This window comes from Canis lupus, chromosome 31 (assembly GCF_048164855.1).
Source record: "Canis lupus baileyi chromosome 31, mCanLup2.hap1, whole genome shotgun sequence".
NCBI classification, from domain to species: Eukaryota; Metazoa; Chordata; class Mammalia; order Carnivora; family Canidae; genus Canis; species Canis lupus.
Genome location: NC_132868.1, coordinates 15,662,595 through 15,678,472, shown reverse-complemented (window position 1 = coordinate 15,678,472; position 15,878 = coordinate 15,662,595). Strand labels below are relative to the sequence as shown.

General features: G+C 36.3%; 1 long non-coding RNA gene across 1 annotated transcript; it reads left to right on the top strand.

Annotated features, from left to right (window-relative positions):
• Positions 1 to 501: 501 nt before the first annotated feature.
• Positions 502 to 5,938, top strand: LOC140622170 (uncharacterized). The gene is made up of 3 exons (XR_012021882.1): positions 502 to 631; positions 3,298 to 3,478; positions 5,692 to 5,938. It is a non-coding gene; the product is annotated as an uncharacterized lncRNA (long non-coding RNA).
• The last annotated feature ends 9,940 nt before the right edge of the window (positions 5,939 to 15,878 follow it).

The following is a 15,878-nucleotide window of genomic DNA, read 5'->3' as shown; positions in this document are numbered from 1 at the left end:
TTCCTGGAGGAAGTGAGATTTACCTTAAGAAATTAAGGTAAGAAATTACACAATATATCTATAATTGGAATATATGGGAATTACAGTTGACCTTTCAACAAAGAGGGGAATTGGGAGTGCCAACCCCCTTGTACATTGGCTAATCCACATGTAACTTTTGACTTTCCAAAACTTAACTATAAACATCAATTAACACACATTTTGTATATGTGTTATATACTATATTCTTACAATAAAGTAAGCTAGAGAAAATAAAATTTTATTTAGAAAATCATAAGAAAGATAAAATATAGTACTGTGCTATATTTATTGAAAAAAATTCACATATAAGTTAACCTGTGCAGTTCAAACCCATGTCATTTAAGGTTAAGCTGTATAGTGAAAATACTTAAAGACACATCCATGAACCTTCACAAACTTGGTATCTGGCAGATAATTAATTTTTACAAATAAATGATCCTTAGGTGAGCAACTTTATCCCCCCCTTTTTTTAAAGATTCTATTTATTTATTCATGAGAGACAACAGAGAGAGAGAAGCAGAGACATAGACAGAAGGAGAAGCAGGCTCCATGCAGGGAATCGGATGTGAGACTTGATCCCAGGACTCCAGGATCATGACCTGAACCAAAGGTAGATGCTCAACAGCTGAGCCACCCGGGTATTCCAACTTTATCCCCATTTTAAAGAATGGGAAACATGTTAAGAATGCCAAGGTATAATTAGGATTCTAACTGCTTGAATCGATGTATATGGAACTTAGGTATATTTCAAAAACGGTATGAATATATAAAGTTGACATAAAAAGTTTAAGCCTCTTGCATGGTAATTTAAAATCAAAAGAACCAAGAATGTAAAATGTCCAGTTATTCAGTAAGTCAAAGCATACTGAATAAGACAATGAAAAAGTTTAGACTTATTTCACTATTACTAATCAACAATACATTATTATTCTCAGATAGAATGCAAAGGATTTTTGGTATTACCAAGTAATCCTGTATTTCAAAATATTTTCTTGATTTCAGCATTACTTTAAGAACATATTTATGTGACTCCTGAGTGGCTCAGCAGTTGAGCATCTGCCTTTGGCTCAGGGCATGATACTAGAGTCCCCGGATTGAGTCCCACATCAGGCTCTCTGCATTGACCCTGCTTTTCCTCCCTCTTCCTGTCTCTGCCTCTCTCTCATGAAGATATAAATAAAATCTTTTTCAAAAAAAAAAAAAAGAGAGAGAACATATTTATAAAGCTATTTATATGAATACTCCTGAAGGAAAAACCAATTAAAAAAAAAGTCACACTTTTCACCAAAATTGTCTAAAATCTCTGCCAGAACCTATCATACAGGATTGTTTTGAAGATTATGCGTTTATTTATTCAAGAGAGAGCTAGCAAGAGAGACCACATGAGCAGAATGGAGAGGGAGTCATAACCTGACCTGACCCTGCAGAGCGGGGTCACAGGGCTCCATCTCAGGACTCTGGGGTCATGACCTGAGACGAAGGCAGATGCTTAACCGACTGAGCCAACCCAGAGCCCCCATACAGGATTATTTTGAGAAAACAAAGTATAGTAATGTATTTTAAAAACTCCCAAAGGCTGTTTAAACTTATTCTCCTCCAATTTCCTCTTGTACGCTAAGGGCTGGCACCAATGCCAGTAAGTAAAAAAGTAAACAAGGAATATCTGTTCCATGGAATTGTTTCTAATCATATAACAATTGCACAATGTTTGCTAGGGAATGATGTTGCTCTGTGTGACCATTTGTCTTCACATTATTAGCTCTGCTTTTATTTCACCATTTTATTTTTAAAATTTTTTTTAATTTTTAAATTTTTTTCCTTCACCATTTTATTTTATTTTATTTTATTTTTTTCTTCACCATTTTAGACTTCATTCTAAGTTTGCCATACAGAAAACTGTTGTTTTTGTAAAATCATAGAAAACTACTGCAATAAACTATAGTTACTTGATGCTGGTATTCTCAGCTATGTTAATCCAGATTTACACATTTTAGACTGAATGGGTTTGAGGAAGGCATATGAGCAATGTTTCTTAGGGCCATTCCAATTTTGTGATATGGAAGTTATGACTTTGAGATGCTTTGCAATGTTGTATGGAACCAGACCTAACTTGAATTATTTGACTTCTATAGCAGTTTTCTATAATTTGGCTTTGTAGCAGTTGTCATAAAGGCTATCCCCTTGGCAATTTGACTTCGTCCATCTTGTGGGATTCCTTAAATTCAGTAGTTAATTTCTATCCTAAGTTTTCACATGTTTGTCTTCTTTCTAGAACATGAACATATAGTAGGCACTCAAATTTTTTTTTGATTAGTTAATAAATGTGAGTGTTACAGTTTTACACCTCTCCATATTCTGGGATTTGGCAAAGTAAGTCACAAAAAAATCTTAGGCCTAATATAGTGGATATAGTAGAAAGTTGTGAGTTTTGAATTTAGAGGGATTAAAATCTCTATAATGTTTTAACATTTCTAAACATGTTTCCACTTCTTTAAGTGGAATATATGATACCCACTTTAGTAGAATGTTGTGAGAGGAAAACACCAAATACCTAATGCTTGTAATTCAATTCTGTTTCATCAAAGCACATATCTTTTGTAGATAATGAATTCATTCGGAGCAGTGACATATATTAATCACATCTCTACCTTAAACACCTAGCAAAATGCCCAGTCTGGCACATATATTTAGAGAATTTAGATATGGTTTCTGCCCTGATGTTTCTTTATGAAGTCTCAAAGTCACTTGGAGTTGCTTTTAGAATTGTAATTTATATTAATCTATCTTTACTCTTGCATATAGACTCCTTTTAATCAGCCAATTTGTGTCAGACCAGAACATTTATTTTTGAGAAAATAAAGCTACCATTTGTTCAATGCTTACACTGTGTCAAGCATTGTTGTAATCCTTCTGCACATGCTAATTCATCAAACTTTGGGTTGACCTTTTGAGGTTGATGGTATCATTACTCCCCATTTTTAAAAATTTTTTTTTATTAATTTGAGAGAGAGAGAACACAAGCAGGGAGGAGAGTCAGAGGGAGAGGGAGAAGCAGACTCCCCACTGAGTAGGGAGTCCAATGTGGAGCTTGATCCCAGGACCCTGAGATCATGACCTGAGCTGAAGGCAGATGCTTAACTGACTGAGCCACCCAGATACCTTACTACCCATTTTATGAATAGGTGGCATAGGCAGAAATAATTTTCCCAACATCATACAGCTAGCAGGTAGCAGAGTCTGGCTTCAGAGACCTTATTCTTTTTTTTTTTTTTTAAGATTTATTTATTCATTAGAGAGACCACTGGAGTGCAGGTGGAGGGGCAGAGGAAGAGGGAGAGAGCATCTCAAACACTCTGCACTGAGATCAGAGACCACTGTGGGGCCTGATCTCATGACTCTGAGATCACAAAATGAGCTGAAACCAAGAGATGGACACCTGACTGACTGCACCATCCAGGTACCCCTAGAGAACTTATTCTTTAAAAAAAAAAATTATTTTGAGGGGGAGGGAGGGAAAAGGGTAGAGGTAGAGGAAGAAAGAGAATCCTAAGCAGGAACCACACTGGGTATGGAGCCCAACCTGGAGCTCGATCTCACAACCCCCGAGATCACAACCTGAGCCAAAACCGTGAGTCAGCTGCTTAACCAACTGAGCCACCCAGGCACCCCTCAGAGCCCTTATTCTTAAGCATTGTGCTGTATAGGCTGCCAGTGGCTGCTATTGGGGGACCAAGGCAGTTCTCAACATTGTCCAGGGCCTAGCCATCTGACCTAGGAGGTCCCAGGCCTGCTCCTTTCTATGATTCAGCAGTAGCATATAAAAAATATATGCATTGCAAAATATATACATTGCAAAAACTTAGGAACAATGATATGCATGAAAGAAGTGATAAATTAATCAGGCATAGATAAAATATTTAATGTCATTGCAATTTGTACAAAGAAATTACATGAATTTGATGGGATTTTTTTATTTTTTATTTTTATTTTTTTAAATTTTGATGGGATTAATCAGAAAAAGCTATTTCTGATGTTAGCAAAAATGAAAGGTTTTGATAGACAAGGAATTATCCCTAGCTAGAGAAGCTGAACTGCCTCTTTTCACCACAATTTAGACCTTGTGCTGGATAGCTTCTGTTTGCTTCGCTAGGCCCTCTCTCCACTTTCCTTCAGCCTGCTCTGTGAGCTGGGAGGCTGACCTGCGTAGACTGCCTCGGTGGGCTTTTTTGCCTTCTAGCTTTGAGTGGTCGCTTGCAGGAGATGGTAGGAAGGCAGTGAATCATCGGGAACTGTTTCCACCATCTCATACCTGTTAGATGACTGAAGGTTAGGGTATCTGTCAGATGGCCCTCTCCACAGAGAATCCTGAGGTTCTAGTTCTGGAAGCCACAAAGCCCCTCTCTGTATAGGCCTACCAGTGGCAAGGGACCCCAGTTCCTACTGCACTATATCCTATGGTAGTTTCCCTACATCTTGAGGACACTTGTAAAATAGTCTTTTTTTCAAGCTGTCTTGGAATGATTCAATTCGAGAATGTTTTCAATTTCCTACCAGTCCCTCACTGATTAAATCCTGTAGGACTCTGTGGCTTTTGACCTTTACCTTAAAGAATTTGAAAATAAATCAAGTAAAATATCTAGGATATTCATAATGTATTTTTCCCAATAGAATGAAGCTATACTTGTTCTCTTATGTTTCTCCATTTATATTTGAAAAGGAAAGAAAGAGGAGGTGGGGGAAGAGAAAGAAATAAAATTTAAAAAAGGAAGTTAACAGTAAACCAGGAAACAAAAAGAAATTAAGACCAATCAGATGCACACCAGGATGTAGTCCTGAGGGCTGAGTTTCTGAAGTCACCAATCTGGGGTTCAAACACACAGCTACTTAATTGTGTGACATTGAAAAACTTACTTTTCTTCAAATTAAAACTGTTTTTCTGACCTCATAATACTGTTGTCGGTATTGAAAAAAAAGTTTGCGTCAATTCCTGGCAAATTTAGTTCTTCAACAATTGTTACTTATTTCTTTTTTTCTTTCCCCTGGCCTTTATTGAAGGTTACTAAAACAATATGAAAATATTTTGTGTGTATTTTCATTGACATTAAATTAAATATGAATTTGAAAGAAAATCTAAACCTATTCTTTCTAATTCCTAACACCATAGCAAAATTAATCATTCCAACCTGCTCCAATTAACTTATATTTCATAAATTCAGAGTTTTAGGCATGAATTCAAGATTTTCAGGATCAATTTAGTTCATATTCCATAAAATAGAACTTCTGGTTTGAGAAGATAAAGCCAAAAGTGGAACTTAACAATAAAATATCATAAAGAATTCCAAAATCATGCCTATCAGTTCTGGGATGACTATTTGATTTTACCAAGAAACTTTAAAAGAATCATGTGTCAAAGAATCAAGAGTGGACAGCCCAGTGCGGGGGGGGGGGGGGGGGGGGGGGGGCGCGGGGGCGGGTGCTCAGCGGTTGAGCATCTGCCTTCTGCCCAGGGTGTAGTGATCCTGGAGTCCTGGGATCAGTCCCACATCAGGCTCCCTGCAGGGAGCCTACTTCTCCCTCTGCCTGTGTCTCTGCCTCTCTTTCTACTGCTAGTGGTTCATATCCTTGACCTAACCCATATGCAACATTGAACAAGTTATTCCCTTTCTCTAGGTCTCCATTTCCTTCTCCATGAGATGAAAGTGCAAGCCTATCAGAAGCATGCATGGAAGATGTCATGAGTTGAACACCAAACACTTTCCCAATGAACCTGGATATGGTTAGAAGATCCTCAATATGGGCAACCCAGGTGGCTCAACGGTTTAGCGCTGCCTTCAGCCCAGGGCTGATCCTGGAGACCAGGGATCCGGTCCCACGTCGGGCTCCCTGCATGGAGCCTGCTTCTCCCTCTGCCTGTGTCTCTGCCTCTCTCTCTCTGTCTCTCATGAGTAAATAAATACATCTTAAAAAAGAAAAAAACACAAGTGTAATCTAACTCCAATTCTTGGTTTATTTTTAAGTTTTGTGATTCATGTTTCAGAAAATTTTTGGAAATCATGAAACATAGCTAGTATTGAAGATAAAGACAGTTTACGTATTATAATATTATCCCTAAATCCTGTTTTCAATTTGTTTGTTTTGTCCCTTCTCCTGGCTTTTCCCCCACTCATTGAAAACAAACACACAAATATACCTTGATGTAATTTATGTTACTTGAGAAAGCAATTCCCTCTGTTAATTTTTTCTGCTGCAGTTTAAATTAAACTTGCAGTAAAGGGTCTCAGCTGTTTTTTGAACTTCAATAAAATAGAAGCTGAATGTAAGCTTCATGGCAAAGGAAGTTTTGTTCACTGATGGAGTCCAAATACAGTGCTGTAAAAGTTGAATAAATATTTGTTGACTATCATACTTTTTGATTATAACATATAAATAATACAAAAATGTTTAAATTTTAAAATAAAAGATTTGTCTTCTACAATTATAATTCCCCAAAATAGCTGGTATTAAGTAGTATGTATTGTATTCTTTCAGGTTTTGTTCTATCTATACCTACTCCTTTTTTTTTTAAGATTTATTTATTTACTTTAGAGAGATAAGAGGGAGAGGGAGAGAGAGAGACTCCCAAGCAGACTCCCCACTGAGTGCAGAGCCTGATACGGGGCTGGAACCCAAGACCCTGAGATCACAATCCAAGCCCAAACCAAGAGCCAGAAGCCTGACTGAGCCACCCAGGTACCCCTATGTATACCTACTTTTTTTAGTTCTTAGTGAGAATACATATTTTTATATGCTAATTGGTTATTTATATTTCCTTTTCTGTTTATACACTTTGCCCTTCTTTTCCTCTTAGGAAAAGTTTAAATATAACAAGCTTCTGTTCAATGGCATCAGCAACAATTCATTCCTATGTCCAGTCATTGCATTAGTATTTTAAGATCATTTTATAGGTTAAGTCACATCGTAAAATTTCCAGAAAGACTATTCTGATTTGTGACTAACATGTTATGTGAACTTGGAAAAGTTATTCAACATCTCCATACCTTATATTCCTTGTCTATAAAATGGAAGAACCAAGAGGATAGTGGTGAATATTTGGCAAACTTTGGACATAGAAAATGAATAATGCATAGAACTTTCACCTCTCATGATCTAACCCCATGCCACCACTGAGCAGGAATCCAATAAATTGCACATGCTACAAAAGTAAAAGCTGACAGTAGTCACTTTCTTCCCCTATGTGATTAATAACATCATTTAAAATACAAGCTTCAAAAATTTGAATCATATTGGAATACTATGTCATCATACAATCAAAACTTGAGAAAGCATTTATGATTTATAAATCACAAATGATATGAAATAGTTGTGACTGTTACCTAAAGTTATTTGGAGTGAATCAAAATTAGAATGAAAACCTCTTGTGGGGGATCCCTGGATGGTCAGTGGTTTAGTGCCTGCCTTCAGCCCAGGGCATGGTCCTGGAGTCCGGGGATCAAGTCCCACATCCGGGCTTCCTGAATGGATCCGGCTTCTCCCTCTGCCTGTCTCTCTGCCTCTCTCTCTCTCTATGTCTCTTATGAATAAATAAATAAAATCTTAAAAAAAAAAAAAGAAAACCTCTTGTGGATTTACTAGTGCATTTTAAAACTTCTTCCTAATTTTGTAAGCACCTTGGCAGATACAAATGAAAACTTGATTCTACTTCATTACATCTTAAAACAATCTTTGGTCAAAGTACAAAGAGATTGCTCTGGATGTCAGTATGAAAATGCTGAGAGAGTATAATTAAGATTTTTTAAAAGACTCAAATGAGAGATCAAAGCCAGTTTTATAGCCTTCTAAGAAGTCTATTTACAAAGTCTCTAGAAGTTTTCTTTATTTAGTATGTTTAAATTAAATCAACCTGGCAAGAAATCTTGTTTAACAAAAATGCCTTACACATACAAGGAATGTTATCTGTTGCTGTACTTTACTGCTATCTAACCTGGCATTTGTGCTAATTGGAAATAACTAAGTGTCCATTCTTTTATGGCTCTAATACTGCCAAATCACAGAACTCTTTTACCACTGGCTGCCTAGGAAGATCTAGGGCATAGCAATAAACAAGTTGAATAATTACTGAAAACAATACTGGAAATAAAATTAAAATGTATCCCTTGTTACTGTTTTGGGATCCCACAGAATTTTTCATTATGCATTTTGCCTTAAGGGTTTTATGAGTTTAGGAAAGCTAGTCACTGAATTTTAATATATGAAATCCACACCTAAAAAGAGCAGATCATGACCCCACTGAAGTCTAAAAATACCCTCTGATGCCTTCAGACCTTGATTCTGTTACAATATTCTTCTTAGGTTGCTAAACTAAGAAGGACTGCTAATGCAGACTGTAGTATATGAGGGAGATTTGGCGTAGTTGTTCAGTTTGTTGACCCGTGAACCATAGGTATATTTGGTATCTTATGTAAAAGTGATGAAATTTCTGTTTCTTTTCTGCTAAATGAGAAAATCTATTTATAGATTACACGAGACCATGAAAAGCATGGCAGGGTTTTCTTCCAGGCAATAAAAACATAATGCAAGTCTTCCCTTGTAATGAAATACTGCTTGACAAGTGTAATCTTGTAATAGCTTGAAAGAGGGCCACTTTTTAAAAACTGATCTTTTAGTCTTCTAAAAGTTGTGAAAATTAGAAACACCTCTTGGTAGCTGTACATACATCATAACTCCTTCACTGATATGTCTCGGTGGTTAATATAAATACCAAGACTTGAAAGGTGTATTCTAACATTTAATAAATGGTTACTGATTTGCACAAGGGTTAGGAAAAGGAAAGAAGGAGGGAAGTAGGAAAAAAAGGAAAGAAGGAAGGAAGGGGGGAGGGAAGGGAAAACGGAAGAGAGAAAGGGAAGGAAGAAGGAAGGAAAGAAATTTGGTCTAATAAACCATGCCTAAAGTCAGCTTGCATTCCCAATTGGATTAGTCAGCTCATGTACTTGTCTGTTGCAGTTCCATTTTAAGACATGAGACTTTTATTAAGCATACTATTTTAGGTAACATCCACACAAGCAGTGATCCATTTGTTCAATTAATGTGTTATTATAACCTGTTAGATAAATCTCTATATGTAATGAAGGGAAGACCTTAAAGTAAGCATATGGGAGTGGTTCTGGGGATATTTTGTTGTTCTAGGTTTACACTGTCTGAACTGACTTCTCAAAATGCTACAGAAAAATATGAAGAAAGGCATGTTTATGGTTTGTTGTAGCATTGTTTGTAATAACTAAAAATTGGAAGGAACCTAAATATCCATTAATAGATATGGTTGAATGAATTATATGCATTCCACTGTTGAATATCATGCAGTCGTTAAAATGAGCTCTGTACAACTAGAAAATTTTCAAAACAAATTATTAACTAAAAATGTAAGCCACAGAACAATAATACATTTACAATGACTCCATTTATGTAAAATATTTAAAGTTATATGTATGTATGTATGTAAATACTTATAAAAAGGAATGGAACTTTGGAATGGTTTGAATCTTTCATAATAGAACATATTCATGGGTTACTTAAGAAATTAAACAGACATCTGAAAATAGCAGTTATATTTGGGTTCAAATTGATTCACTGTGTGTTTAGCATGCAGCTGGGTACAAAATTAGTGCTCTTTGTTCTAGGTCTTTTGGTTTCTTGTCAGTTTTTAAAGCAAATATATTACAGTTACTGTTTACAACATATGGGCATTCCATCTGATTCCCAAAATACAGTGAAAATAAAATCTGTCAATCTTAGAAAAAACTCACTTAGGGAGGTTTAAGGAGAAAAGTCTGGGAACCTGCCCTTAGTTTATTTGGAGATAAGGCTTTCAGGACTTTAAAATATAATTCCCCATTATAATTTTTATGTAAAATCATAATCAATTCACTAGTCTTCTCAACAATTAGCAACTACCCTCCCATAAAATAAGCAGGATATCAGGAAGACAAAAATAAAATTTGATGTGCCACTATTATCAGCAATTTGCCTTGGTTGCAGATAACCTCAAACTGTGACTTAAACAATTGGAAAAAGAATAATTTCACACAGCAAGAAGTTTTTCCAAGAAGATTGCCTGGGAGGGTAGTGGGTTACCAACAGAGAATCTGAGAGGTGGGCTACTGTTTTCAGCAGTGACTACAGAGCATCAATAGCTTTAAGCACAGAAAGAATGACTCATGTCATGGGAAGGTTGGAAGTTGGAAAGGTTTAGCAGGATAGTCTCCAAAGAGTAAAACCATTTGATCTTAGCCAAAAGGCCGGGAAGCGATTCCAGGGAATAAAACCAAATTTAAGAATGATTCGGTTTTAAACATCTGCCAAACCAGAGAGTGCAAAGCCATTTTAAGATAGTACCTATCATGGAAGAACTCTTCTGCCTTCTTTTCCTCCCCTCCCTCTTAGTACTGTAACTTAGGTCAGCAGTGGTTGCTGAGAATGTGGGAAGGGGTAAACAAACAAGAAAGAAGTCTAACATGTCCACATTTTGCAAAGGCCTGCCTGCAATTATGCCCTTGCTAAATAAGAGGATGAATGAAGGGAATCCTATTATTAATGAAGATTGAATTACTGGTTAACGTAATGGTCTGGGAATTGGAATTTTGGATTCCAATGGCTGTATAGACCGTATAATGTGATTTATTTTTTTAAAAGGTTTTATTTATTTATTTGAGAGAGAGAAAGAGAGGAGCAGGAGGAGGGGGAGAAGCAGACTCCCTGCTGAGCAGGGAGCCTGACATGGGGCTCAATCCCAGGACTGGGATCATGATCTGAGCTGAAGGCAGAAGTTTAACCAACTGAGTTACCCAGGTGCACCTAGACTTTATAAGGTGATTTACAGTTGTGGTTCAACTTTGTATGCCCTAAGCCTGAAGAGGAAAGTTAAGGGAGAATCTGGGTTATCTCCCAAATTCCCTGGAAGAAATTCCTTTGTTAACTATATTTTTCTGACAGAGATTTGGAAATAATAATCTATTTAGATTCATTGACTATCTTCTATTTCTCTTGTATTTTTTTCTTTTTTTTTAAGTAGGCTCCACACCCAGCCTGGAGCTCAACATGGGGCTTGAACTCACAACCCTGAGATCAAGACCTGACCTGAGATCAAGAATTGGATGCTTAAGTGACTAAGCCACCCAAGTATCTCTCTTTTGTATTTTCAACTGCTCACTTCATATTGCCTATTATGCACAAGCACTTAAATGTACTCAAGTCACTTCTAACAAAACTCCTCATTTCCACATTCCCCTTTAGCTATACCAACCTCTCTCTCTGCTACCTTTCAAGGTCAAACTTCCAGAAAAAAAATGTTTATGTTTGATATAGTTGACATCTGTTATTTGTATCCCCCCATTTGGGGGATGTGAGTGGGAACTGTTCCTTACCCATTCCATGTGGGTGGATGTCAGAGGTGTCTAACCCAGGACCTTGAATTCTTGACCTCAGCAGTGGGCACTTGATACTGACTCCAAAAATCTTAGTGGTCCAACTCTTTGGAAACAGTGATGGGTCTAAGAATAGATTACTCTTACCCTTTGAATGATCTTGGCAACCTAATCAAAATCAACCAACTGTAAATGTAAGTAGTTATTTCTGTACTTTCAATTATATTGCATTAATTTATTTGTCTAATCTTGTTCCAGTACCACACTGTTTTATTACTGTAGCTTTATAGTAAGTTTCAAAATTGGTTAGTCCTTCAACTTTGTTATTTTTTTTCCAAGTTTTGGTTATTTGGCTCACTTGAATATCCACATTAATTTTAAATAAAGTTTGTCAATTTCTTCAAAAATTCCAGTTGAGATTTTGATATCAGTTGTCTTGATCTATAGACCAATTTGGGGAATATTGACATCTTAATTATATTTTCTTCCAGTCTATGAACATGGAATGTATGTAAATATATTTAGATCTTCTTTAATCTCTTTCAGTAATGTTTTGTAGGGCTCCTGGGTGGCTCAGTTGGTTGAGCACTGACTCCTGGTTTTGGCTCAGGTTATGGTCTTGGGATCATGAGATTGAGCCTCACATCAGGCACATGCTCAGCACCAAGTCTGCTTGGGATTCTCTCCCTCTTCTCCTTGCCCCTCCCTCTGCTCATGCTCTCTCTTTCTCTGTCAAATAAATAAATAAATAAAATAATTTTTTAAAAGTGATTGTTTTGAAATTTTCAGTGTACAAATCTTGGACTTTTCTGTTAAATTTGTTCTTTGGGGACGCCTGGGTGGCTCAGCGGTTGAGCATCTGCCTTTGTCTCAGGTCGTGATCCGGGAGTTCCAGGATCGAGTCCCACACTGGGCTCCCTGCAAGGAGCCTGCTTCTCCCTCTGCCTATGTCTCTCCTTCTCCCTCTGCCTATGTCTCTGCCTCTCTCTCTCTCTGTCTCTCATGAATAAATAAATGAATAAATCTTAAAAAAATTATTCTTTGGATTTTCTTTTTTATGCTGTTCTAAATGGTATTGTTTTATTCATTTTGCTTCAGATTGTTCATTGCTAGTATATATAATTGATTTTGTATATTGATCTTATATTGTACAAACTTGCTTATTAGTTCTTATAGTTTTTTAGTGGATTCCTTAGGATTTTTATCATCTTCAAGTCATAGTTTTGCTTCTTCCTTTCTAATCTGGATATCTATTATTCCTTTTTCTTGCCTGATTTCCCTGGCTAGAAACTCTAGTACAATATTGAATAGGAATAATGAGAACAGGCATACCATTTGTTTCTGATCTTAGGAGAAGTAATCTAGTTTTTCAACATTAAGTTGATATTAGCTGTAGATTTTTTTTTTTGTAGATGCCCAACTTTATCTGGTTGAGGAAGTTTTCTTCTGTTTCTAGTTTTTTATCATGAAAGTGTGTTTGATTCTGTCTAATGGTTTTTCTGCATCTATTGAGGCTATCATGTGGGTTTTATCCATTCTTCATCTTATGTTCATTTTTTTTTTATGGGGGGGGAGGCGCAGAAGGAGAGAAATAGTGAGAATCTTAAGCAGGCTCCACGCGAGCATCCAGCCCAATGAGGGGCTTGATTTCATGACTCTGAGATCATGACCTGAACTGAAATCAAAAGTCAGATGCTTAACCAACTGAGCAACCCAATGCCCTACACCCAATGTGGGGCTTAGACTCAGGACCCTGAGATTAGGAGTTGCATGTTCCACCCACTGTGCCAGAGAGGCACCCCCATATGTGCGTTTTAAACTTTATTAGACAATGCTAAATTGTTCTTCTTAAGCTACAGCAATTTATATTCCTGAAAGAAGTTATGAAACTTCCCATTTCTCTCATTGTCAGCAATGATTATTAAGGGCTTTTACTTGTGGTTGATCTAATAGGTGGAAAATGCTATCTTATAGTTTTACTTTGCATGTTTCTGATTAATGATTTTGGAGATGTTTTATTATTTTTTTGTTTATGGACATTTGTAATTTCTTTTTGTGAACTGTCACAATATCAATATCCTTTGTTCACTTTCCTATAGCCTTATAGATCTTTCTTGTTAATTTGTGGGAGCTCCTTATATATTACAGACATTTATTTCATGTCCTTGTGAATAGAAATTTTATCCAAGTTCAAGAAAGATAATTTTGAAGAATACAAAAAAATCATTCACTTTGTCTTAATCACCACATTAAAATTACTTTTTAGTTAATATCCTACATTAAAAATGTATAAAACTCAGCGACTCCCTTTTTTTAGGCCTTAAAAAAGTCAAATGCTTTCCATCACATCTTTGACACATTTAAGATTATATTCTACTGATGCATTTTTGCTGACGAGCTGATCATAAAGGAACTAAAAATTTCCAGGTGTTAAAAACTATCATTATGACTATGCCCTGTAATTTTTCATGTTGCTTCTGTCCACTTTCAATTATATACTAATCTGTTTTTGCCTACTGAATAGAATTGGCATTTCCAAAGGAAGTGCTTTGGTTGTTCAAGTCTTTCAAGGAATTTTAATATTTTATCTATGTTGTTAAATTTTATGGCATAAAGTTGTTCATAGTATTTCCTTATTGTACTTTTAATATCCATAGAATCTGAAGTCAACTCACTTTTCTCATTCCTGATCTTGGTCATTTTTGTCTTCTCTCATTTTTTCTGATTAGTCTGACCATAGGTTTGTCAATATTATTGATCTTTTCATATAACCAGTTTTTGTTTTTATTGATTTCCAATGTTATTCTGTTTCCTATGTTATTGATTTCTGCTGTGGTTTTATTATTTCATTTTATTCTGCTTATTTTTGGTTTCATTTGATCTTATTTTCCTAGTTTCTTATGACTGGAGCTAAGGTCATTGGTTTAAGACTTTCTTTCTTTCTTTCTTTCTTCTTTCTTTCTTTCCTTTCTTTCTTTCTCTTTCTTTCTTTTAGATTTTATTTATTTACTCATGAGAGACACAGAGAGAGGGAGAAGCAGGCTCCATGCAGGGAGCCGGACATGGGACCTGATCCCACATCTCCAGGATCATGCCCTGGGCGGAAGGTGGTGCTAAACCACTGAGCCACCTGGGCTGCCCTAGACTTTCTTTTCAAAGATAGGCATTTAATGCTTTAAGTTCCCATCTAAATGCTGTTTAGGGTGTATTCTAGACATTTTGATATATTTATATTATTTCAGTCACAAAGACTCTCTAATTTCCTTATTGATTTCATTGTTATCTAGAAATGGGTTCTTAGTTTCCAAATTTTAGAGGATTTCCCAGATTATATTTCTATTATTAATACCTGAGGTAATTGTATATTATGATTTGCTTAACTTTTTTTTATTTTATTTTATTTTATTTTATTTTATTTTATTTTATTTTATTTTATTTTATTTATGATAAGCACACAGTGAGAGAGAGAGAGAGGCAGAGACATAGGCAGAGGGAGAAGCAGGCTCCATGCACCGGGAGCCCGACGTGGGATTCGATCCCGGGTCTCCAGGATTGCGCCCTGGGCCAAAGGCAGGCGCTAAACCGCTGCGCCACCCAGGGATCCCATTGCTTAACTTTTTAAGGTTTGTTTTATGATCAGGGTATATGGTCTAGTTTTGTTAGTGTTCCAGATACTTTGAAGAGAATGTTCTGTTGCTGTTGGCTGGCTTGTTCTATAAAAGTCAGTTAGATCAAGTTGGTTGATAGTATTGTTCAAGTCTTCTATACCCTTACTGATGTTCTGTCTACTTGTCAGTTGACCGAGGGGAATTAAAATCTCTGACTCTAATGTAAATTTGTTTATTTCACCTTCTAGTTCATAAATTTTTGCTTCTTGTATTTTAAAGCTCTGTTTTTAGATGTATAAATATTTAGGATTATTATCTTTTTTTTTTTTTTTAAGTAGGCTCCATGTGTAGCACAGAAGCCAACATGAAGCTTAAAACCATGACCCTGAGATTAAGAACTGAGCTGAGATCAAGAGTAGGATGCCCAGGGATCCCTGGGTGGCGCAGTGGTTTAGCGCCTGCCTTTGGCCCAGGGCGCGATTCTGGAGACCCGGGATTGAATCCCACGTCGGGCTCCTGGTGCATGGAGCCTGCGTCTCCCTCTGTCTGTGTCTCTACCCACCCCTCTCTCTGTGTGACTCTCATAAAAAAAAAAAAAAAAAAAAATAGAGTAGAATGCCCAACTGACTAACTCAGGCACCCCCGGATTATTATGTATTTTTGATGAATTTGCCCCTTTATTATTATAAAATGGCCCTCTTTATTTCTGGAATAAATTTTTTGATTTGAAATATAGTTTGTCTGATATTAATATGGTCTCTATACCTTGATTTTTATTATTGTTAGCTTGGTGTATTTTTTCCATTCCTTAGTATTTAACCTATTTTCT